This window comes from Rattus norvegicus, chromosome 18 (assembly GCF_036323735.1).
Source record: "Rattus norvegicus strain BN/NHsdMcwi chromosome 18, GRCr8, whole genome shotgun sequence".
Lineage (NCBI taxonomy): Eukaryota > Metazoa > Chordata > Mammalia > Rodentia > Muridae > Rattus > Rattus norvegicus.
This window is the reverse complement of record NC_086036.1, coordinates 68,716,040-68,742,725: the sequence shown is the minus strand read 5'-3', so window position 1 is coordinate 68,742,725 and position 26,686 is coordinate 68,716,040.

Below are 26,686 nucleotides of genomic sequence, written 5' to 3'. Positions count from 1 at the left end.
CAGGTAAATGTACACACACACACTTATACAAAACCTCACACAAGGAATTTTATTTATGAAATTTATGACAAATATAATATATGAGAAATGCCCAAACATACTTAAAAAGCAAAGTCTTGTAGAGAAACAATAGCTTCTTGGCTCCCATCTTATGACTTAAACAATGTTTAAAATGGTAATTTGTGAATGATAGCACTGTAAAATAATGCCTAAGTCTATTTTCCCATTTTGTGGCATGCTATCATTTTCTCTGTCATTTGTATAATTTATGCTTTATTGTTTGAAATTGTCTATTATATAGGAAGAAAGTAAACATCTCTACTAGGCAACAGAAAATGTATACTTTAAACGATTTGGTGACTGAATATAATTAAGGTAGAGAGGTGATTTTGGAAAATCCACATAACTCTTAGTGAAGAAAATTTTCCAAAAGGAGTTGTTCTGATTTAAAAATATGAATTGTTTTAAAATATAAGGTTTATAGTTTCAGACAGAAAACAAATAGCTACAAAGAAAAGGGTTTGAGAATTATTGATACATCTTAAAGTTTATGTGTACTTTTAAATTTTACTCAGCTCTGATATCATTTTATGAGTTTTAGTAACTAAATAAAATTGCATATTCTATCAACAACATCCCTAAGTATTCCTCATTCCTGTCAACTTTTTCATGCTTTCCTTTTGTAGTTATGATCTCCCCTACCTTCCTATATCCTGACCTGACTCATTGCAAAGGCTGTTCTGTTCTTTACCCTCATCAGTTATGCGTCAAAATTCTAACAATCCATAAAATAATATTTAACATTTTGTTTTAATTCTAAAAAATTTTCAAATTGGATTTGAATTCACTAAAACCATGTGTCTAAGTTTTAAGTTGAATAAATATGTGTATTTATGGAAAAGGGAGTCCTAATAAAGTATATTCATATGAATTTAGAGTGAAAAACTCTTTGAAGTCAGTACTTATGTATTAAAAACTATATTTGAAGACCAGCCAATCCAAGGAGTATAACATCTAAAGTTAATTTCATATAAAATCTCTCTACCCAGTATTCTTCAATATTTGCTATCAACTAAATTCTCCTGTTTTAATTTCATATGGTCCAATAACTCTTCCTCCGAACTTTTATCACTTATATATTTAATAATTATATATGTTCCTGACTTACCAAGAATGGAAGACACAGTTGGTTCATGAAATTCCTCTCAATTCTTCAATATTTGCTATCAACTAAATTCTCATGTTTTAATTTCATATGGTCCAGTAACTCTTCCTCCGAACTTTTATCACTTATATATTTAATAATTATATATGTTTCTGATTTACCAAGAATGGGAGACACAGTTGGTTCATGAAATTCCTCTCTTATACAGATTTCTTTGGCTTACTTATGAGCAAATGGGAGACCCTTGAAAAAATGAATCAAATGTTTGTATTTCTAGGGTCTAGCACTATAGGCTAACAAACTATTCCTTTATTGTGTTTTTCCTAAATTGTGAATGAAGATGTACAAGGAGAATATTATTATACATTAAAGCATATTTATTTTTTGAACATTGATGTCATAGCACTACGATAGACTTGACTAATGGTCCACTGAAGTTCATGTCTAGTTTCTCATTACCTGTGTGCATTAGTGGCAGGTACTTACCCACAGAAGAATTCAGGAGGATGATTCCTATGAAATCAAGTGTCTTCAGTGTTTGCTGTACCCTTCCCACTGACTAGGTAAAAGGTCAAGACTTTCCTAGTACTTTCCTAGGAGATGATACTTTCCTAGTACAAAGAGGCCTGTGTCTGTCAATCACTGATTTAGTAAAATCCTAGAGACACAAGGATATAAGCAGGGGTTGAGTCTTCATTAAATTGATCCACTGAAATTGTGGTTTGGTTTGCTATTAACAGCTAGCTTTACAGAATCAAAAAGCCTTCCAATGTTACTGTCCAAGGCTACTTTTAGGTCTGTTTAGTAATAACCAAGTGAAAAACAAAAACGGTATGTGTAAACTGTGACAAAGTGCCCTGTGACTAATATTTCAACAACCAGGGGGACTATATCAAAAGGTAGGTATTTAATAATGTGTGCCTGGGATAGCTAATGTAAACTGAGTAGATTCAAACTTTAAATTTCCTTAAGAACTGACAGAAAGAAACAGAGATTGCCTCTACACCTGCCAAGGAAAAATTGGCAGTAAGGAATAGTGACTTAGAGACTTGGTACCCGGGACATGAAATTATATTATTGAAAGTCACTGTGGACATTTCTGGAGGGTAGATTTCATGGCCTGAAGGATAGCTTTTACTTACTGGATGCACATACTCCTAGATTTTACTACAAATAACTTTGAACATTGTTTCTCTTTCTTTTTTTTTCTTTAATTGCCAAATTTCAGTAAAGAAAAACCCTCGCAACTTTGGCTTTTAAAAGCAGAAAGCATCTTTCTGGTTCACATGAATAATTGCTCATTCTACTTACTTTGAAAAACTGAGCCAGGGGAACAAGAATGATGCCACTCTGTTCATATTTCACGAAACAGGTCAAGAAACTGCTATGTGCAGTGGGCAAATTGCTCTGGGGGATGGCGGGTTTTCCTCACTAAGTTCCTGTGTGTGGGGAGGGTGATGAGACTTGAGCATAGAGAACTATGGATACAGTCTATAGTACCACTCAATGACTTTATAAAATCCTCAGACTCAAGAGAGCTGTTTGCTCTGGGAAAGAGTCACATTAAGATGGCTCCGAGACAATTTACAAATGCCCCTGGGAAGCTTGTACCATAACCACACCGGACTGCAAAAGGCAGTACGATGGATCTTCTCTGCAGAAGCATACAAGCAACTGAAGCATTTCCTGCAAGTCCAAGTCTGCTAAGTATAGATGACCTTGACAGTGCTGCTCTACGACCCTGGAGAAACTCAGGTCAAGGATTTAACATCACTGTCAAGTTCCAGGAGCTGGTATAGTTGCACCATTTTGTGAACTATGACCCCGAGACATTTTGGAGGCAGAACCACTGCAAGTAGCAACATGATTGATTTGCTAGATTTTTTTTTTGTTCTTACTCTGAAATATTTGGAAACACACAGCATGTCGCATCATGTTTCATAAGATGACAACAACAAAAGCCCAAACAATACATAACCAGGTAAGAAGCGAGAGGAAGGGATGTGACTTCAGCAAGACACTGGCATGAATGACTGCGATGCATCATGGCTTGGCTGAGCGGTAAATCAAACCCAGATTTAAATAGTTCTAGCAGTGAAGAGGCCTTGCTTTTCTTCTCATTTTCTCCCACTTTTCAATTTGTTTGGGCATAGATTCTTCTGAGCCATTTAAGCTATGCTATGTGAATAATAATTATCCCTAAATCTCAAAGCCCTATGGTTGAAGGAATTGGGAGCTAGAGCAAAAAGCCATTTCGTTTAGCTAAAGCAAAACCAAAATGTAAACAGAGATGTTGGGCCCACAGGGAACCTACAGAAACACCCATTTCTGAGTGGAAGAGGTCACCTGTGAATTACAGAAAATGTAATACTTAGTCTTGACTTCCAAAGATTAAAAAAAAAAATCCCACGATACTTCATATCCAGTGCAGAACCTTACCTAGCAATGAGGTTAATGAATTAGAGCACTCAAGGGTCCCCATCGTAGCTCTTCCTAGTCACTACCTTTCTTTTCCTAAGTCATAACTCTTCTGACATTCAGCACCACAAGTTAGTTTTACTTTAACTTTCTGTAACAGAAATAATACAGTATATATTCTTCCTGTTATATTGTTCCACATTTTTTTCTGTTATTCTTCTCTCATCTATTACATTCTGACCATAGTGTCTCCTCCCTCTACCCTTCCAGACATCTCCACAACCACCCCTATCCCCCAGATCTACTCCTCTGTTTCTTCTGGGAAAAAAACAGACCTCCCAGGTATATCAAGCAAATGTGGCATAACTAGTTACAGTAAGCTCAGGCACAAACCTTCATAGTAAGGCTGGAAAAGACAACCCAGTAGGAGGAAAAAGAGTCCTAAGAACAGGCAAAAAAAAAAGCCAGAGAAACCCATTCCCACTGTTAGGAGTCCCACAAGAACCCCAGACTACGTAACTATTATGTATATTCTGAGAGCCTAGCTCAGATCCACAAGGGTGTAGAGACTGTCTCATTACTCGTAGTGATCCCCTATGAGCCCTCCTTAGTTGATTTGTGGGCTGTATTCTCTTGGTGTCCTCAAACCTTCTGGCTCCTGCAACCCCCACCTCTTCTGCAGGGTTCCCCTAGCTCTGCCTAGTATTTGGCTCTGGAATTCTGTATCTGTCCCATCAGTTGCTGGATGATACCTCTCTGAAGACATTCGGGCTAGGCACTAATCTAGGAGCATAGCAGGATCTCATTAGTAATCAGTTCACTAATCATGTTTGCTTCTATCCTGGGCATCTGAGCTGTCCAGCCTCTAGGTCCTGGCCTTCAGGCAGTTTCAGGCATGGACATCTTCTCATGGCATAGGGCTCAAGTAATACCAGTCATTAGTTGGCCACTCCCAGGCACATCTTGGAGGCAGGAGAGATTGTAGGTTAAAGGTCTTGTAACTGGGTTGGTGTTTTAGTCCCACTACCGAAAGTCTTGTCTTAATTATAGCAAATGTCTGGTGTACTCTCAGTATGCCCCATTAGTAGGAAATTTTACTGGGGTCACTCTCAAAGAATTCAGGGAGTTTCCACTCCATTAAGTTTCCACATCACCTCCCAAGTGCCCCCAATTCCAGTTGTCTTTCCCAGTATTCTCTCCCTCCATTTGATCTCTCTTGTTTCCATGCCTACCCTACCAGGTCCACTCACAAAATCTATTCTATTTCTCCTTCCCAGTGAGATCCATGCATTACCCACCTCTGAGCTGTCTTGGTTACTTAGCTTCTCTGGGTCTGTGGATTGTAGTACGGTTACTTAACAGTGAGTATGTACTGTGTTTATTTTTCTGGATTGAGGTTACCTCACTCAGGATGATTTTTTTTTCCTAGTTCCATCTATTTGCCTGCAAATTTCATGCTGTCATTGTTTTTAATAGCTGAGTAATACTCCATTGTGTAGACATACTACATTTTCCTTAATCGTTCTTTGGTCAGGGGGCAATCCAGGTTGTTTCCAGTTTCTGGCTCTCATGAATAAAGCACATAGTTGAGCAAGTTTCCTTGGAGTAAGATGGAGCACCCTTTAGGTATATGCCCAAGAGTGGAATAGCTAAGTCTTGAGTGAGATTGCCTCTCAATTTTCTGAGGAAAAGCCATATTGACTTTATAGTGACTGTACAAGTTGTACCCCAACCAGCAATGGTGGAGTGTTTACCTTGCTCCAAATCCTTGCCAGGAAAAAGTGGGTGTTTTAGCTTTTCGCTTATTTTCATTGCTCTCTATGATTCTATTTGAATTAATACTAGCTAGCTATATCAATGCTAGCATTGATGAATGTGTGATTGATTGTCTCCGTTTTTTTGTTTCTTGTGACTCACTGTTATGGATATTTCCTGTACGTACCTTTTGCTGTATATGTATTTTTCTTGGCTACAGTTCTGTGTATAAAATTTTCAAACCACTGGATATATATGTCCATACTTGAAAATGCCAACTATCTCCCAGGATCTGGAGAATTGGATCCAGAAAGTGACGACTCAGGCAGGGTAGAGCTTAGAATGTTTAATGCCTAGGGATTATTTTAGGCTAGGTAGAGTTCTGAATTGTGTGGGGTGTATTAATAGAATAAAAAAACTGTATGTGGAGGACAAATGGAAGACCAAAGCCTTCTTATGAAATTAACTTTAAATCATAGTACTGGGAAACCACTGAAAAAGTTCATGTAAGGAAGTGACTTGGTAGTTGTGGCCTCTGGGTAGAGCAGCCGTGACTGGTCTGCAGAATGAAGCCAGGTGGGATGTAGAATTCTGAATCCAGAGGTTGAGAATGATTATGAAGAAAATTCAGAGGGCAGACTAGCTGAAGTTCCTTAGAGGAGGTTTTCCTTTTTACAGCCAAGGTCCTCTGTTCTGCTTAATTCTGCAAGGTTTTGTTTGATCCTCTCCCCCCCACGCCCGCCCCACCTTTCTTTCATTTAACAAGCATGACTATTAGCCTCTTTGAGGCTCTCTTAATTAATTGCATCTTGTTAATATTTTCTCTCTAATAATGAGAACAGCTGCTTGGTTTTAGGTGGTGAACAGGTGGGGAAGAACAGAGACAATTTTATATTTGTCATGAATATTGGCGATAGTGGAGAACTTACCTAGAAACTTACGGTGATGAGCAATTCTGAGTGAAAAAATGCCATCAAAAAGCAGAAAGATTTTGATTTCTTTTGCAGGCATGTAAGCATCAAGAAAATAACATCAATATCTACTGTCTGTTTAGAGTTTTTGGAAGAGCGGCGGCATAGTATAAGAATAATTTATCCGAAACTATATTAACCGTTGATCATCAGAAGACCAATTTAGTCTGATTATATTATGATGGCATTATCACACTGTTCAGGGGACCAGATGGGTCAACACAGAAATAGATAATTATGTGACAAAGGATGCATTTTGTCAATCAGTTTTCTTCTAGCAGCACAGGAAAATACATTAGCACCCCCTTCTGTGCCACAGGCTTGATATAGCCCCTGCTTTTCAGTACAAGCCTGAATCCGTTAATAGCTTTGGGGGTTTGGGCTCAATTAGTTTCAATCTTTGTGGTGTGAACCTGAAATCTAGGCTCAGGCGGTCACAATAAATATTTGGTAGATTCCAGAAGAATAATTGTATTCCCTAGCAACAAGCAATTAAACATTAGATGTATTCCTTGTAAACCTTTGCAAAGGCCATAAAACAAAACAAAAGAAAACAACAACAATAACAAAAACCCAAACACGTTTTAAAAAACAAATAATTAAATGGCTTCTTTTGTCTGGTGGCATTTAGGCAAACAGAATTAAAGTTTATTTGACCCGAGGAAAAGAGTGGTTTTTAACCTCTCAAACCTCTGAGGTCTTGCATATAAGCTGCGGAATCTTTTAGGAATCACAGAGTGGGCTAGATGGCAGAAGACAGATGTATCAAGGTTCTCAAATTTAGAAGAGATCAGCTTTTTTACAAACTACTAGGGGAGAAGCTTACTTTCTACTCCTTATCTCCTGGAGTGTGAGAAGTTCAGATTTAGGTGAGCCAAGCAGCTATAGGCTGATACCTAAAAACCAGAAACACAGCCATTGCCTAGTTCCTGATAAGCCCCTTATCCACATGCCCAGTCAATTGCTGCTCTCTTCCACTTCTCATCCGTCCTTCCTTTCCACGTCCACAACTCTAAACTTACACCTACCTCGTGGTTTGCCAGGGTTGTTGTTCAACCTTAGACATAGTCTCGTTATTCTAGGAATGTCCTTCCCCAGTGGCAGCGCCCAGCTGATGTAAAATACTTATCTTACTATGACCCAGTCTTCTTCAAACACTCTTGGCATCCTTGCATCTTCAGGTCGAACAGAATATTTTCAGTTGGGTAAAGAACACTCTTTACTGCCTTGACGATTGTTTGCTAGGGGCATTGGTACAGGATTGCATGTGCAAGTGTTTGGCCGTAAACCGTGGGTAAGAGTATCTGTGGAGGTCAGAGAACAACTTGTAAGAATTACTAAACTGGAAAGTTCCTGAATTCAATGGACGTTTCAGAGATATCTGAGTCTCACTTATAGAAATGAAGTAGCTTGTTTTTGAGTCTTTAATTTTAGAAACTGTTACAGTGGTCAGGGTGCGGGTTTACAGTGGGAATGGCAGCCATGTTGGGGAAAAAACATGGTAGGAGGGCTTACTCATTACTTGGAAGAACTAATATAATATTGTGAAAATGGCTATGCTGCCAAAATCAATCTGCAGTTTCAATTTGTAGTGGACATTATATTGGTTAATTATAATGAGCTGTTTGAGTCACCAGAGAAGCTGCCTCTGGAAGTTGGGTTGTCCCAACTCTCCCATTTCAAATGTAAGCCTACTTTTCTCAAAGTGCCCTCTGAGGTCCCTTGTGAGGGAAACAATTGGGCTTTCTAAGTCTTCTAAATTTTAGAGTAAAGTTTATTTTCATTGGTATTTGTTCTTCTTAGAAGATGAAACTGTTTTGTCCTCAGGGATAAAAATGTAATCAACCAATATCTTATTTGATGTAAGATCCACTCCACAAGATGGAGACCATACCCAGCCCTACTTGGGTGACCAAGAGCCTGAGACCAGGTAGCTCAGAGACCTATGGTAAAAACAAATACTACTGTTCAATAAAAGATCATAGTAATTAGCTAACTCCTAATCATGTTCTGCTACATTCATACGTCAGTGCCCAGCTCAGACTCTTCAGAGGATCTTCCTTCTGCAGTGGATGGAAACAAACACAGAGGCCCACAGCTGGATAGTATGCAGATAGTGAGAGACCTCAAACCACTCGTTGCTAAATAGAATGGTTCTGTCGAGTCTTTCCACTTAGGGCTCAGAGAACCTCACAGAGAGAAGACAGAAAGAGTTTAAGAACCACCGATAATAAAGAACCAAGACAATAAGTTGCTCTACATCGACATGAACTCACAGAGTCTGAGGCAGCATGCACAGGTCCTGCATAGATCTGCACTAGGTCCCCTGCATAAATAAATATTCAGGGTTTCAGTTTAGTGTTTGATGGGACTCATAAGTGTTCAAATGACCATGTCTCTGATTCTTGTGTCTTCTCCTGGGTTCCTTTCTTTCTGTTAGTTTGTCTTTTCCAACTCCGATATGATAGTTTTTGCTTATCCTATATATGTAATCATATTTTATTATCATCCCTTAGAGATCTGTTTCTGTTTTCTGCCTAATGAGAGAGAGAAAGGGAGTAGTTCTGGATGGGAGGGAGGTGGGAAGAATTTGAAGGAGGAGAGGGAGGTTAAGTCACTATCAGGATTTATTATGCGAGAAAAAAACAATTTTCCATAAATGAATAAGCAAAGGAAAATCATGTGTACAATCACAGGAAGATTTTTGTATACATTAAATACATAAATGAATGCATAAAAGCTAAAACCTTAATAAGGTGAGCTCCATTCCCAGCCGCCTCCTGGTCTTAATGCATAATTGGCACCACAGGACGAAGTTCCATCTCTGCTGACTGGCATCAGATAGTTCAACACCCATGGGTCAGGGCTCTTCCTTTACTACTAGGTCCTATACAGAGGCTGGCCCTTACAGGACAGGGGCTCTTCAAGAACCTGGCCACAAAGGATAATTCCAGTGCCCTGAGGGAGAAACCCTTACGATCTTTGTTCTAGAAATAGCATGAGTTCTGTGCTACTCTGAGGCTCCTCCATGCTATGCTAGGTCACCAGGAGAATTTGGCTATTGTGGAGTAGGTTCCGCTCTGACACACAAACCAGCATTAGTCATCCCTCTGGGTGAATTTGATATAGGTACACCTCTGGTAATCTTATTCCGAAGTGTTGAAAACCAGAAGCAAAAGTTCAGATAAAAAGGCAGTATCTCTCACCCCAGTATTTGTAACTTTTTGTTTATCTCTATTCGTTTTCTTTCTTTCTTCACTGTGTTATTGTGTTGGACAGCTGGTTTGTTTGTCTGTAGGTTTCTGCTTTCATTACATTTATAGTGTTCTTTTGCTTGCTTATTTGTTCTTTTATAATCTATGACCTTGGCTTTTATTTTTGTGTAATGTTTTAATAGTTCATTTTTTTCCGCTTGATACTTTTCTAAACACAAATACTATTCTGTGCTTTATTAAGCCAATATTTTCATCTTTATTATGCCAAGGTAGACCTACATACCTGTATTTTGTTTTTCCACGCCTACGAAATTCTGTTCTTCTGTGTTTTTACATCTGACATGTCCCTGCTCTGTCTCATGCTTCCAACTTTTACACCTTCTAAGTCAAAGCTCACTTTGTCTTTTCCTTTCATCCCTCCATGCAACAACTTACATACTGATGCCCTTCTCTCTAAACAACCCCATAAAACTCATTGTCTCCAACCTCAGTGCCGCAGACTCTATACGTTAATGGGAACAGAAGTAGGATACAAAAGGTTCTCCTACAACTGGGCACCACAGCATCTCTCCCCTTAAGAGTCAGAGGAAACATACTTTTAATGAAGACCCACCTTGTAAAAGGACTGATGCAAAACAAAAAACACAACCAAATAAAGTTGGAAAACAGAAGAATTAAAACTGGGCACTTACTCCTGTGCACAGATTCATACAACACAGCAAAGAAACACAACATGAAACACCAGGCCACAACAATAGGTGGCCATACTCCCAACTCTTGTATCATGGAAGCCAGAAGGAGTGAGATTACCAAAAGAAACAAGACAAAATTTAGAGTCCTATTTCAAAAAAATTGACTACCATTAAAAATTCTCAAATAAGCAGATGAACAAGTTAGGAAATCTTTACAGCTTCTTGGCAAGACAGTTACCAGAGTGAATGAGACAGATGCAACTTGGAAGGGAAAGTCTCAATGTCGAGGAAACATTCACTAAGGAAATCAACACACTGAAAAGGAAGCAAACAGAAAAAGAGGACCGGAAAGAGGTAGTCAAATGGAGAGTTCATCAGGAAGCAACTGAAGCTGGATCAATAATAGCCTTGGACATAGTGAAAAGCTTAAAGAACATGTCCGCCAGTTATGTCATCTATAGGATATATTTAAGACAGCCAGGCTTAGAATATATGAGGTAGAGCAAGCTGAGATAAATGTAAAATAGTTAGAAAATTATTTAATAATTTTATAACAGAAAAATCCTTAAATCTAAGGAGATTGATGCCTATGCAAAGGAAGCATTTAGAATAGCGAGAACAACTGTCATGTGATCTGCCATTGTCAAAATGCCAAGAACAGACAAATCAGGAAATGATTACTTCTGAAAGAGTAGAAAATTATATACAAAGCAAGTATATCGTAATAACCTCATACTTTATATCAGAAATCCCCAGAGCCAGGAAAGAGTGAACTAATGTAAGCTCTGAAAGCAAATGATTTTAATGTTAGCTTGCCTCCACCAAGAAAGGAGTGATGCTAATAACATGAAACTGGTCATCACACCCTTTGTTTGCCAGAATTATCAAAAGAATGAAAGACTCACATGTTCTCATACTCAGGAGCCCCATAAAAAGTTTAAACTGAAAGCTATAAAAGACCTGCAAAGACCTGGTGCAGACCTGTGTGCTTGCTCCTTCAGTCTCGGTGTGATTCATATAAACTTTGTTCAGTTCTTTTAGAGGGTTTTGTCTCGACTTTAAAACATCTAAGTCTATCTCAATTGGACAAAGAGAAGCCTGGATTCTTCCAAAAATTGGTCAGGGGGCGAAGGAGAAATGGGAGAAGAAAAACATTGACTCCAGAATGTAGGCTGAGATGTTACAGGGGATGAACATTGGAAGACGCTCTGCCATTGGACCAACTCTCTCCTCCTGTCATTTCCTCTTAAGATGTTGGAGCTGGCAAAGGAAATCTCTTGGTCTACACACTGGCACTACTGGAAGCCATCTATTCTAGGATCTTCTTTTCTGAGGATCCTTTCAGCAACCAAAAGTGACTTCAGAATGACTTTAGAGGGTTCGTCACATGTTAATTGATCTAATGTCTGTGGTAGCATGTGTCTATGGTGGAGTGCAGAGATGCTCAAAGTAACACTCCAGTGAATGGACCCAGAAGAAGGACCCGGTGGGTTTCTTTTCCAGGGTGGATGACACCTCAGGACCATGGAGGAACATTTTTTTAAAATTGGATATTTTCTTTATTTACATTTCAAATGTTATCCTTTTTCCCAGTTTCCCCTCCAGAAACCCACTATCACATCCCTCCTCCCCTGTTTCTATGAGATTGCTCCCCCACTAACCCACCCACTTCCTTCCACCTCTCTGCTCTGGCATTGCCCTATACTGGGGCATCAAGCCTTCCCAGGAGCAATGGCAAGGAGAGCTTTTCTTATGATGAACATGAAACCTTGCTCCAGCTCTTACCTCAGGCTTCTTCCACCCCTTGCCCTCTCTGCAGGCTTCAGCTGACTTGACTTAGCACACACAGTTTCTGTTGATTTAGCACACACAGTTTCTGTTGACTTAACACATACAGTCTCTGTTGATGTAGCATAGACAGTCTCTGTTTCCATGTAGTCTTTTTTCTATGGTTGGTAATTATTTTTTAATAGGCAGAGGTAACCACACAATCAGCCATCTGTGTTTAGAGACAAGTGTCCTCACCTATTTTCAGTACAACTCTTTCTTGCCTTTTTCTCTAATAAATCCTATCCTTGTCATACTCTTTAATGAGGCTTAAAGCATTCAACTTCTTGACCTGTTTCAAAGAATTAGGTGTTCAGTGCCCAAGAAGAAAACGTACCTTCTAAGAATGTCCTTGCCCTGTCCCCAGTTGTTCTGTGTCTAAGATGTAGCACTGCTATTGCTTTCTATCCCAGCTAATTGGGTTGAACTGAATCCTTATAAAAGCTAGGGAACAGTCAGTCCCAGAGTTTCAGTTGACAGAATCTTTGTGGATTGAATGCTTGGGCAGATCGAGTCTTAGATGGCACTGAATCCTGTGGCAGCATTCACTCAGTTCTACTGCTCTGGCTGACATGTGTTTGTGAAGGTAAATAAAAGTCCTTATGTATAGAATATGGAAGCTGGAAAAACCCTCCATTAGACACACTCTGTGTGGGCCTGAAGAAAGTCTCAGGGGTAAAGAGTTATTGCCATTCTTCCAAAGGACTGGGGTTTGATTTCAAACAGCCACATAGCAGCTTATAACTGTATGTGTTACTCAAGTTTCAGGGGACCCAACACCATCTTCTGTTCTCCACAGACACCCAACATTTATGTCATACACAGACATACATGCAGGCAAGACATCCATACATAAACACATGTCAAGATGCAGCTATATCACTTTTGGGCATATATCCAAAGAATGTTCATCCATGCTCACTGATGCTGTACTCACAATAGCCAAACATTGGAAACAACCTAGATGTCCATCAGTAGATGATCAGATATAGAAATTGTGGTCTACTGACACAACAGAATATTATTCGTCATTAAAAACAAGGAAACCATCAAATTTACAGGTAAATAGATGGAACTAGAAAAAAATCATCATGAGTGTCATAACCGAGACCCAGAAAGAAAACTATCACACGCTTCTTTACTTATATGTGGTAATAACCATGCCACAATTCATAGACGCGTAGGAACAGAGTAAGGGAGTAGGAGGGGCAAATAGAACTCCCCGTGAAGGAGAAATAGGATGTATAGTTCTGTTGCATGATAAATATAACATTGCCACGTTCATGGAAATTTCGAGATTGCTTAGTAACTATTTTTATATTGAATTCTGGTCACCTCTTTGCCCATCGGTTGACAGGTTTTAAATGGACAGTCAGGGATGAGGAGGGTTATTCTACATATCAGCTAGCCTCTTGAAGTCATCATTAGTTGATTTTTGTTCCACAATAACCAAGGCATTCATTTAGCACACATTTAATGAAAATTAGTACAGTTTAAACGTCTCTGGCTTTTTTATGAGTCTGGAAAATAACCCATCCCATATGTAATCATATAGATGTGCTAACGCTATGCATGTAACATTTATTCCTTATCCACCATGAATGCCATGCATTGAGAGATGATGCACTGAAAGTAAATGCATGTTTAGGAAGATTGTAATATATAGAAAAGCCTTGATTAGCCATGCTTCATCTTCTAAAAGTCACAATTAACCATGTTTTCTCTCCTCCTTTTAAATAGATTCATCACAGGAAAATAGATTGCTATCATATTACGATTTAAAGGTTAAAAACCACCATCTCTCCTGGTTTCTAGAGGTTGTGTGTGGGGTGGGAGTGGAGGTGGGCAGGGGGTCAGCTCCAGTCCTACTTTCCTTTCCTTTGCTCATCCTGCTGCAGGATGAACAAGGACCCTTGATGCTGAGATGAATGTCAAGCCAAAGACTTTGGCTTTCCAAATTCACCAAGGAACTGTTCACCTTTCAGCAGTCTGGAGTGGATTATTCATTACTTGAAAGAGTATCAGTTTTAAGCACTAAACTGCTTAATCCTGAGTTGAGTGCAAAATTCAGTTTACCAAGAAACTCTTCTTAAATACCCATACCAGCTTCCCAATAACTCCTAAATATTTTGCACAGTGTGATTTCCGCCATTGGAGATGAAGGATTTCAGATAAAAGACAAGGGGCTGGCAGGACCTAAATGAAGAGGGTCCCTCCTAAGTACCATAAGGACTGATGCAGAGAATTAAGGTCACGTTTGTGCTAAGGCATATTTGTGCCATTTGCAGATGAATGGAGGGAAGAAAGAGGATTTATTTCAAGAATGTATTTTGAGCTCTGAAAATGGGGGCGAGTATGTTTGATCGTTGTTCTCTGTATCAAAGAAGTATTTCAACCTGGAAAAAGAGTACTCGAGGAAAAGTTTAAGTAGTTCACTCAAGGTGCATGGAGAAGGTCCCTAGCTTCCTCCTTCAGCCCTAAAGCAGAGCATTTCTGCCTGGTTTCAGCTGGATTGGGTCTCACCTTTCAAGGTCAAACTCAATTCTGAGCCTTTTCCCCCCACCTCTGCCTTCCTAGCCTAGGCATAAAGCATCTCTGTTGTCTTCATCATCTTTTATTTACAATTGGAAGAATAGCTGTGGCTTTTCTTTATCTTGACAGCTTTACAAACAGCACAGAGCCTCGTCTTCTTAGAGTGGTTTAAGTGGGGCCCTACCCAGAGGCAGCCACCAACGCCGCGCACTCTTCTAGGCCTCCTCTGGCCTAATGAGCCCTCCGTTATTGTTTGGCATTATTGAATGTCAACAATAGGATGGCTCCCCTCTGGGAGTACAATGAAAATGGCAAGAAATATAAGATTAGAACTGAGAAAGCAGGCAAAATAGCTTTTATTTATTGGCGGAGGGGAAGTACAAGCTGCTAAGCCTCGTCTCTGCCCCCTCTTTTATCAACTACTGTCAACTTTCTCTTCTTTCCTTGAGGGCAGGCGCTCACTTTTTGCAATGTAACACATTAAAGCGACCAGTTTTATTTCAATAATGGTATTAATAATGGATCTAGAAAACACTTACTTGCCAGTCATTTAAAAGAACATTTAAGCTGCAAATGATTTCTTGCTCACTGTGTGTGTATATGTGTGTGTGTGTGTGTGTGCGCGCGCGCGTGCGCGTGTGAGATGACTTTCTCTGATTCTGAGACTGTATAAGCTTTTTGAGGCTTCTTTAGGAAGTTGCGGTGAATTAATTTACTGAGCATTTCCTATATGCTAGGTCTAGAAATGAGCGCTTAGATTCTTTCCTTGGTACAGCTTGAATGTGTCCTATCTGAAATTCGGGTTTTACTAAGGTTATAGTGCTATGTTGTATGGCTATTAATCAGATTGGGCCATGCATGTCTCTCTTGTGAATGGTAATAGGTATCATTATGAGGGGACTTGATAAAAGATGTATTCTTTGGGGTCATAAGCTATGCAGGGACAAAGTATCCCCTCAACTGGATGATTATAGCTTCAGCATAGCATCCTGTAGTCAAAAAGGAACACACAGAAAATGCTCTCAATATCTTGGACTTTACCGTGTCTAGAAATTGAGAATATATTTCTATCCTTTATTAAATACATGGCCTCAGATACTCTCTTGGGTAGCACAGCATGGGTTGCATTACTAAGTACCTTGTGAGTTAGGATGGGAGAATGGCATAATTGTATAAAGTAACACTCCCAAGAACACACCTACTTCAGCAGTAGAGAGGGAGACCATTGTTGACAATTGGCCCAAAGCTTCCCAGTCTGAGGAAGCTGATACACAATTGTGTGGTGGGAGAGCCAAGAGATGTCACTGTATAGAATTTCACTCATTGAGGGGTTTTTATCTTGTAGTTAAAGTCTAGAGGGCATTGGCCTCTCACATAGAAGGAAGGACAGCATAAGTCAAAGGCCCTTCTACTGACTTGCCTCTTAGGATGTGAGGATTTGAGAGAAGGCTCTTCTTCATGAGTGTCTCAGGAATTGTAGACCTCATGGCCCACCTAGAATCTGCCACTGGCTTTCTCTAGTATACTTCCTTCCCCTATGAAATGGCATCAGAAATATGAATGAGTGTTTGAATCAGTATAGCCTGTCACTTCTAGCTCATGTGCAATGCAAATTTACTCCATATGGAGGAATATATTATCAATAATAATTATTAAATCTATATTTTGAATGAAGTAATTTGAATTTAATTGTCTAGTACTTATATTAAAATATTTATAAATACTGTAGAAAGCTAAGGTCTTTATTGCTTGTGACATTTTCACTGTCCTTTATTTCAGATGCCAAATAATTGAGGAGAAAGCCTAAAATATTTAGTCTTTTATTTGACATTATTATTTTATTATAATTATATCATGAGAGAGATTGTTGTCCAGATGTAGGAATGGAAAGATTTTGTTTTATTTTAGTACTAAAATAAAACATTAATTCCCAAATGAAACCACTCTAAACTCTAAAACTACCTTGGTTCAGAATCGTTGAACTTCACTATGGTTTCCTGTGTTAGTTAAAATGGATGCCATGTGTAGGGCGGGGATAAGCATCGAGACTGGAGGAGAGGGGTTGTGGTCCGACCTGAGGTCAGGGTACCCTGAGGGAGGGTTGGCTATACTTTATTATGGAATGTTAGCATCTACACAGATTCATCCTATACCTAAGAAATGTGTAACTATTTGATTAACCTTCTTTTTGGTGGAGTCAGAATATAGCCATAAAATTCTGAACATAACAGTCTACAGATAATAAATGAAATGTTTTATGGCATTTTTGACAAGCAGGAATAAGGAGGCATCATTGTGACTAAGTCTAAGAAAAATTTTAAAGTAAAGGAATTTTATAAATGAGAATATATTCAGGAAATTTTTATCTAATTCACAGTCCAAATTTCAATTCTCTACTATGTATAATCTTGGGCAATAATTACTTCTTTGTTTCTCAGTTTCTTCATCTAGTGAAATGGTAAAGATAAGAGAAACTGCTTCATTAGTTTGCTATAAAACTGAATAATTAACTTACAGCACTAGTGCCATCCTTAACATAGGAACAATACTAATATAAATGTTAGGAAAAATATAGAATGTGAGAGAAAGAAAGAAAGAGAATAAGAAAAAGGAGGAGGAGGAGGAGGGGGAGGAGGAGGAGGAGGAGGAGGAGGAGGAGGAGGAGGAGGAGAAGAAGAAGAAGAAGAAGAAGAAGAAGAAGAAGAAGAAGAAGAAGAAGAAGAAGAAGAAGAAGAAGAAGAAGAAGACAACGACGACGACGACACAGTAGTACCAATTATGCCCAAGGCCTTTTGGGTTTTGTACTATATTTCTCTCAACACTATTTTTACTATCTCTAAAATTCAAAGGTAACTAAAACCAACCAAGTCCTTGTGTCTTATGGTTGAACATGATAGTTTTCTATAACACTGACTATCATTCTGTCATCTTGCGAGCTTTTCAATAATGCTAAGCTCTGTAGTCTCATGGGAAATTTTGCTGATCTGTCATTACCCTGCTTTTCTACAGCTACAGCCAAATAATTCATTTCTAGCCATCGTGGCAATTTGGAAAATGATTCATGTCACCTCAGTACTTTTCAATGATGTTGATTTCCCATTGTGTTTAATCAGGTAGAGTTAAAGTCTCATTATGCCATAAAACATCTGCAGCAAAGAGTTACCTTTAAATTCGCAGAATAATTCATTTCAAATTATAGGAGCCATTTGTGTTATAACACTCATTTATAATACACCAGGGATGTCTGGGTAGTCACTAATGAGCTAAACTACCCTTTAAGCAAGTTATTAGAGCAAATGTCTGTTCCTTCTGTGATGTATGGTTTTAAATATTCTTTACCTGTACTGTTATTATCTATAGCTTTACGTAATAAAGTTTTGGCAATAGTATTTTCTAAAATAATCTTGGCGGGGGACTTCCAAAATTTAGTACAGTTCCTCACTTAGCAAAGATTCAAAAATGAAAGAAATTTCATAATTGAAATTTTGGAGTTACTTCCCACCTTCTGCTCTATTTCTTATTCAGTTAAATAGGAAAGTGCCAAGTTAGTCACAGAGTTACTAATGATCCTTTTCTGTGAGAAGAGGGACTTGCTCTGTATGGTTACTTTATAGAATCTTCCTTTTGTCTTTGATAAGAAGTAAATCTCTTATTAACTAATGAGAAGTTAGAAACAATGGAATCTAGAAGTTCACTTTTTGTTTTTAGAAAGCCTCCAGGTCAGGATACCTTTATAATCTTTTCTTTTTTTAGTTTTTAAAGCATAGAATGTGACTTACAAGCCTTCTGCCAATTCAGAATGTAGTTGTGACTAGGTCATAGGATGAGGTTTGGATTTTTACAACTATAAATGTTTCTTTCATTTCTAATCATAACTTTTAGATTCTTGACTTAGTTGACATAGCTGGCTTGGTCCTTCCCTCACTAGCTATTCCTAGGTAAAATAAAGTCATAGAGTATTAAATATATAAGAATAAGAAGAAAATGAGGTAATGAGGGATGTCTCAGAATTGCAGAGGACATGGGCTCTGTTCCCAAAGTTCTCAATCATCAGTAACTCCATTTGCAAGGAATTTGGTTTCCTAGTCTGACTTCTGATGACAGCATAGTGTGCATATTAGGCATACGGTGTACATACGTACAGGCAAACAAAAACATTTAAATACATAAAATAAATGAATCGAAAGCTATCCAAAAATAACAAAAAAGTTAAATTCCTTTTAGTTTATATAACCATTTCCAGCAAGCTATTTTTCTTACTGAGATTCATTTTCCTTATCTAAAAATGGCAGTGACATGTTTCTGCAGTTTTTCATGAGTTTTAAAAACATGAAAATTAAATAAAATTTCCTGAATAATGCCTTATAGAATGGTAATGACCGTATGCTTTCTATCCAGTAGTCTCTGTGATTCATTTGCATGCATCTTCTATTGTTTTCTTCAGAATGAACTAGTTTGACATGATAACTGACACAATTATCTTGGTTTTACAGATATGGGAGCTGAGGTAATACAGTTTAAGTAACCTGCTCAAAGTTAAATATTACAGAATTATAGTGCAGAATTTTAAGGAAGAATGTAAAAATCAGAAGAACATAAGACCAACACATATATCTTCTTAATAAAAAAGAAACCTCGATAAAATTTAAATACTTCAAAACCCAACAAGCACCCAAGAATTTATATCAACTATGCTTCAGAAAGGAAGAAGTCTTTCTTAGACAAGGCATCTTATAGCTGTTCTCATCACTAGTGATTCTTTAGAAAATCTCCACATCTCTTTGGAGTAGCCAAGGGAAATCATCCTATGATTATTCAAAGATTGTATGTTCAAAGACTATATATTCAATGACTATAAATTAAGCCTGATGGGTAGAGACTCAAGAGCTACAAATTTCTCCAGTCTCTATGTGTTTCCCTTGATGCCTTCAATGGGTATATGAACCCTATATGTTGAGATGGAGAATTAGAGCAGTTTGAGAACATTCCAGTGACATAATGGGTCTTTCTGGATGCAAATCAGTGACTAAGTTAAAGGAGGTAGTACTGAGCAAAACCTCTCTTATCCCTATTTCAATGTAAATGTGTTTTTATGGTTATAAAACTGCTACACCCAATTCCCTGGACAAAGACAGGTCCAATCCCTCAAGATCCCATTGCTTAAGATGGAGGAGCCTATCTAAATGAATCAGAGATTTTAGAATAATCAGAGGGGCAAAGGAAGAACTATTTGAGCTATATTAATATGTTTACTGGAGGAAAAGAAGACAGGTAGAGGAGCATAATGCAGACATTTTTCCAGTACATTAAAAGTCAAGGAGAGTGGCTGTGGAATGAGAATTCCCCAGTCATCAAAAGAGAACTGCTAAGCTATAAAGCTGAGAATGATCTCTAACAGCTCATAAAATAAAAGTCTAGAATTTTGGTGAGGTTCAGATCCATACTCTACTAAGGGAAAGTTCTGTTCCTAATAGAACACTTAAGTTCAGTACATAGTCTTCCTAAAGGTACAATGAAGCCTGAACCTAGGTTTAGTAAATAATGGGTTGATTCAGCTCTAATATATTGATGCTCTAAAAGAAGTTGTATGATCTAGGAAAGCATTCACTTTGATATGAGTTTCTTTTGCTGTTTGTATAATAACTGGCTTAGGAAAGTTAAGAGTTTCTAGAAAACAAAGAAACAGACCAATGAGATCACCATAGAAGCAAAATGAATGAAGACACTGAAGTTTGAATTAGCTTTAAAGAACTTTACGGTAAATTTCATATATATCATAAATACCTAGAAATACTAGTGAGCTATTTGCATGAACATATGGAAAATTTCAGTGGAGAAATTGAAGTAAACAAAGTAATCACATGGAGCTACAAGAAATAAAAATATAAGACACAAACATTTTAGATGACAGACAATATTGAAATGAGAAGCACAGAAAATAGTATCAAAGAACACGAGGTCTTTCTTTTACAAAGTAACCATAACCACACTAAAGTACAAGAACAGAAAGGAAAAATAACCAAGTTGCTTTTCAGAGGATCCAACATCTGCAAAATGGGATATCAGTTTATAAAGATGGAGAAAATGGGGAAGAATATAACATTTAAAGTTATAAGAGTTTAGAACTATTGTTGGCTAGGTCCACGATTGGCCTTGTGAAACTCATGATCTAACAATGGTTTTTTACATTTTTAAAAGTCTCCTACAAAAATGTCTATATAATATCCTCTTTTTTTCCAGTAGGCATAAGAAACAAAATATTATCTGAAAATTTGCAAAACTTTTTGGTAATCCTTGAAATAAGATATGTATTTTAAGATTTGTTTATTTATTATACGTACAATGTTCTACATGCGTGTATGTCTGCATGGCCAAAAGAAGGCACCAGATCTCAATAAATATGGTTACAAGCCACCATGTGATTGCTGGGAATTGTACCCAGGACCTCTGGAAGAACAACCAGTGCTCTTAACCTATGAGCCATCTCTCCAGCCCCTAGCTAAGATATTTTTAAAAGGCAGTATTGAGAAGGTTAGCAGAATTCTCTTAAAAATAATGGAGACTAGAAAATGGTGGAATATCTTTTAATGTGCCAAATAAATCTTGGAATCAAACTACCCATTTGGCTCTGAGATTTCAGCTTTACATTGACATCTGTGACAGTTTATCAAATGTGGAGTCATAGAACACATTCAAACCAACCCCACAGATCTTGATAATGCACATGAAGTTAAAGCTAAAGGCTAACAACTCTAGAACCCATAGCTGATTAAAACCAAAGCAGACACACCCCCCCTACCCTGCCCCTTCCACTAAGAAAGCTCACAAACTGTCAAAAGTAAGAGGAGTGCCTTATGGTATGCTCTCATGGCAAAAAAAAAAAAAAAAAAAAATCCAGGGAATACAGCACAGGGAGTCCAGGGAATCCAGGGACCAGCATTTTAGCTCACAGTTGATGACTCAGCTCTTTCTAGCATCACTGCACCTGGAACATGACATTTCCCATTAGACTGAACTCAGGAAAAAGCAGTGTATCACAATAAAAATCTTCAGAGTTTCCTTTCTTTCTTTCTTTCTTTCTTTCTTTCTTTCTTTCTTTCTTTCTTCCTTCCTTCCTTCCTCCCTCCCTCCCTTTCTTTCTTTCTTCCTTCCTTTTTCTTTTTCTTCCTTTTGTCCTTCCTCCCTTCCTTCCTTCCTTCCTCCCTCCCTCCCTTCCTCCCTCCCTCCCTCCCGTCCGTCCTTCCTTCCTTCCTTCCTTCCTTCCTTCCTCTCTCCCTCCCTCCCTCCCTCTCTCTTCTCTCTTCTTTCTTTCTTTCTTTCTTTCTGTCTGTCTGTCTGTCTGTCTGTCTGTCTGTCTGTCTTTTTTCTACAAGGTCTCATGTGAATCTGGCAGGCTATGAACAACATATGTAACTGAGACTGAGAATGACCCTGGCCTCCTGATACTCCTTTAACTCCCAAGTGCTGAAATTTTAAGAGTGCACCAATAGGTTCAGATTCCTGTTTGATATTTTTATGGTAACTTCTTTCAAAATAGTTTCTTGAATATTTAAAGTGATTAATACACTCATTGAATGCTCACAACAAATAGGTTAAAATATCGTTGGTAAAACAACAGAACCTTACCATCAGTAAAAATCAATCAAGTACAGTTCTATATTCCATGAATATAATTATCTGAAGAGAGTGATGACAGTATGATTCCAAGAGTATTGTGCTGTGTATATTATATGTCAATAGTGAAACGGACCTATAGGGACAGAAATGCATTTATAGAAGAATGGTGTGTAAATTTCTAAGCTATTAGGTAGGGTTTTTTTTTTTCTACTAAGAATTATTCTTTAGTAGCCTAGAAGAGAAGAGATTCAGTTTCAAAAAACAAAGAAAAGGAGAAAGAGGAGGGGAGGAGGAGAGTGGGGAGAGAAAGGATGGGGAGGAGAAAAAAGAGGAGAAAAAAGGAGGAGGAGGAGAAGGAGCAGGAGGAGGGGAGGAGGAGGAGCAGGAGCAGGAGCAAGAGGAGGGGAGGAGGAGGAGCAGGGGGAGGAGGAAGAAGAGGAGGAGGAGAGAAGGGGGAGGAGGAGGAGGAGGAGGAAAATGAAACTGGGAAACATGCACTTTGAAGTTTGCAATTGTACCTAAGCAGCTTCTTGTTCCCTGAGCAAACTCAGTAAGCTCCATGCTATTCAAATCTCCATTTCAGCACCCATTAAATGATGACCATGAAACAGGTTTGTGACATACACATGAGAGTTCAATGAGATGATACCAAAATAATACGGAGGGTATATTTTATTTTATCTCTATGCTAATTGATCTTATTTTAATTATTTTAAAGCAGTAGGAGTTTTACTGAAAATCCAGTCCTCTTTAGTTGAAAAATTCAACTCTTTGCTTGGCGAAAGGTATTCAAAGGTCACTGAACACAGTTGGATTAGATGATATTTAAGGCCCTTTCCAAACTTCAAGTCATATTTAGACAATATCAGCAAATAACACTGTAGATCAGGTTTTAGATTTAGTCTCATTACTATGCTGTGTTTGCATGTGTCTTCATATGAGATGAAATAGGGTCAGGGCAGGTGTATGTGTAGGGCTGGGAAGAGGAACAGAACAGACAGGAGCAGAGACTCAAAACAGGCCCTGCTGTGGGCTGTCTCTCGATCCCATAGTCCGCTCCTTCTAAATTTTATAGTTTCTGCAACAAAAACCACAAGATTTTTGTTATTTGAACAGGAATCTTCAGTCAGCCTTGGTTGCAAGTTTTTAAAGGTTTTAGTGAAGATTAGATTGGAGCTGTCTAGTGAAGTTGTGTATTCTTCAAGCTGAGAGGCAGAGAACAGACTCTGTGGTACTCTGTCGACATTTTACTCACAAAGAAACAAAGCGAGTAACGAAAGATGTCGGCTAAAATGACTAGAAACTGTCAGACTTGTGGTCTTTCTGTTCTTTGTCTGGAACTTTAATAATATCCAAAAATCTGGCTAATAGAAAAGTTCCCTTGTTAGTATTGTTATCAGCAACAATGACTGATCTACAAAAGATGCTTACAGTGAAATATTCCCGGTGGAACATTTGAGGGCAATTTGATGGATCTGCTCGGGAAAGGAAAATGCAAAAGAGGTGGCAAAAGAGATGTGATTGCCATTGGGTGGCCAGGTGACCTGAAAAGTTAATATCTTTGTTGCAGGATAGCGGATCATACTGTGAACCCTGAGACTGTATACTGGGAAAAAAAAATCTGTCCCTAATTGTGGTGTGCTCTAGCACCTAGTGCACACGTTTAATCCAAGAGTGTTTCAGGATGAGAGGTCACATTGTGAGATTGTATCTTGGAAAAGCTTGTTTCTAGTTATTGTGTGACTCAACCCTAGCACCCATTAATTCAAGAGCTTGCTGTTTATTGTCAATAAAATTAAATAAAGTCAACCATAGATCAAGAGGAGGAACAAGCAATCAGTTGGCAGATAGTGAGCATTAAAACAAACAAACAAACAAACAAACAAACAAACGAAAAAACCATAAAGAATGAGAGGAAGTCAGGATGACAGAGAGACACAGAGGAAGTGGAAAGGAGGGACTTTCAGAAGAAAGGGTTTTTAAGATAGTGTGGAGAAGGCGAGCTGGGTTTTTTCCTTCTGGGTTGTTGGTTGAGAAGGAAAGTCAGCTGGGTGCTTTCTCTGCCTCTCTGGGCTAATATACTTTCACCACAGCCTCTGGCTCCAGAGTCTTCATTTGCTCTGTAGTTGAATAATTGGAATTTTATTTTAGAAACAAAATTATCTTCCTGCCTGCTTGTTACAGAGAAGGTCCTAATTTTACATATTCATTAAATTAGAATATACAGGAAAGGAGCTTCTTGTCATGAGATATTTCCACTTACACTGATTTATTATTTCTCCTACTTTATAGTTTTGTGGTGTGTGTGTGTGTGTGTGTGTGTGTGTGTGTGTGATTTTGAGAGTAAATCAGAATTTCACCTTAATTTGAGACTGTCTGAAGTCACTACAAATAAATTATATTTTCACTTATTTAATTTCTCTGTATTTATATTTACTCCTCTCCCTCACTCTTCATACTTCCCCTTCAAAGGATGGCTGTGAAACACAAGTTTGAATGGTGAGAAAACACACATGCAGAACTACACCTGTAGTAGAGTTTTGTCTGAGGCATTTGTATATGGCGATGCTGCTTATTATAGTTTTTAAGGTTGACTTGAAGTCATTATCGTGGCTCTGTAGAATTCCCTATTAAAAAACAAGAGTCGATATCTTCCTGGTTGCTGCCGCTGCAGAGAGCCCGTGGGCTGCACCCCACGAGCGAACTTGAGCCTCGGGACCACAGGTAAGACCAACTTTTCTGCTGCAAGAAAGCTGCCTGGTGAGCTTGGGACACACGGAGGCAGAATTCCTCTAGGACTGGGCACGTCCTGTGTTCACCGGAAGTCCCACGCCTGCGGATCCCGGCCTGCAGCAGCTCTCTGCTCCCAGACCCCGTGAGAGAGAGACCCAACCGCCTGGTCAGGTGGTCACTCCTGAGGCTGCAGAGCGGAAGAGACCACCAACACTGCCCAACCCTACCCACATCCCTGGCCCAAGAGGAAAGTGTATAAGGCCTCTGGGCTCCCGTGGGGGAGGGCCCAGGAGCGGCAGGACCCCTGCCTGAGACACCGCTGGAACCTGAAGGAAACAGAACGGATAAACAGTTCTCTGCACCCAAATCCCATGGGAGGGAGAGCTAAACCTTCAGAGAGTCAGACAAGCCTGGGAAACCAGAAGAGACTGGTCTCTGCACATACATCTCGGATGCCAGAGGAAAACACCAAAGGCCATCTGGAACCCTGGTGCACTGAAGCTCCCGGAAAGGGGCGGCACAGATCTTCCTGGGTGCTGCCGCCACAGAGAGCCTGAGGGCAGCGAACTTGAGCCTTAGGACCACAGGAAAGACCAACTTTTCTGCTTCAAGTGACCTGCCTGGTGAACTCAAGACACAGGCCCACAGGAACAGCTGAAGACCTGTAGAGAGGAAAAACTACACGCCCGAAAGCAGAACACTCTGTCCCCATAACTGACTGAAAGAGAGGAAAACAGGTCTACAGCACTCCTGACACACAGGCTTATAGGACAGTCTAGCCACTGTCAGAAATAGCAGAACAAAGTAACACTAGAGATAATCTGATGGCGAGAGGCAAGCACAGGAACCCAAGCAACAGAAACCAAGACTACATGGCACCATCGGAGCCCAATTCTCCCACCAAAACAAACATGGAATATCCAAACACACCAGAAAAGCAAGATCTAGTTTCAAAATCATATTTGATCATGATGCTGGAGGACTTCAAGAAAGACCTGAAGAACTCCCTTAGAGAAACACAGGAAAACATTAATAAACAAGTAGAAGCCTACAGAAAGGAATCGCAAAAATCCCTGAAAGAATTCCAGGAAAACATAAATAAACAAGTAGAAGCCCATAGAGAGGAGACACAAAAATCCCTGAAAGAATTCCAGGAAAACACAATCAAACAGTTGAAGGAATTAAAAATGGAAATAGAAGCAATCAAGAAAGAACACATGGAAACAACCCTGGATATAGAAAACCAAAAGAAGAGACAAGGAGCTGTAGATACAAGCTTCACCAACAGAATACAAGAGATGGAAGAGAGAATCTCAGGAGCAGAAGATTCCATAGAAATCATTGACTCAACTGTCAAAGATAATGTAAAGCGGAAAAAGCTACTGGTCCAAAACATACAGCAAATCCAGGACTCAATAAGAAGATCAAACCTAAGGATAATAGGTATAGAAGAGAGTGAAGACTCCCAGCTCAAAGGACCAGTAAATATCTTCAACAAAATCATAGAAGAAAACTTCCCTAACCTAAAAAAGAGATACCCATAGACATACAAGAAGCCTACAGAACTCCAAATACATTGGACCAGAAAAGAAACACCTCCCGTCACATAATAGTCAAAACAGCAAACGCACAAAATAAAGAAAGAATATTAAAAGCAGTAAGGGAAAAAGGTCAAGTAACATATAAAGGCAGACCTATCAGAATCACACCAGACTTCTCGCCAGAAACTATGAAGGCCAGAAGATCCTGGACTGATGTCAT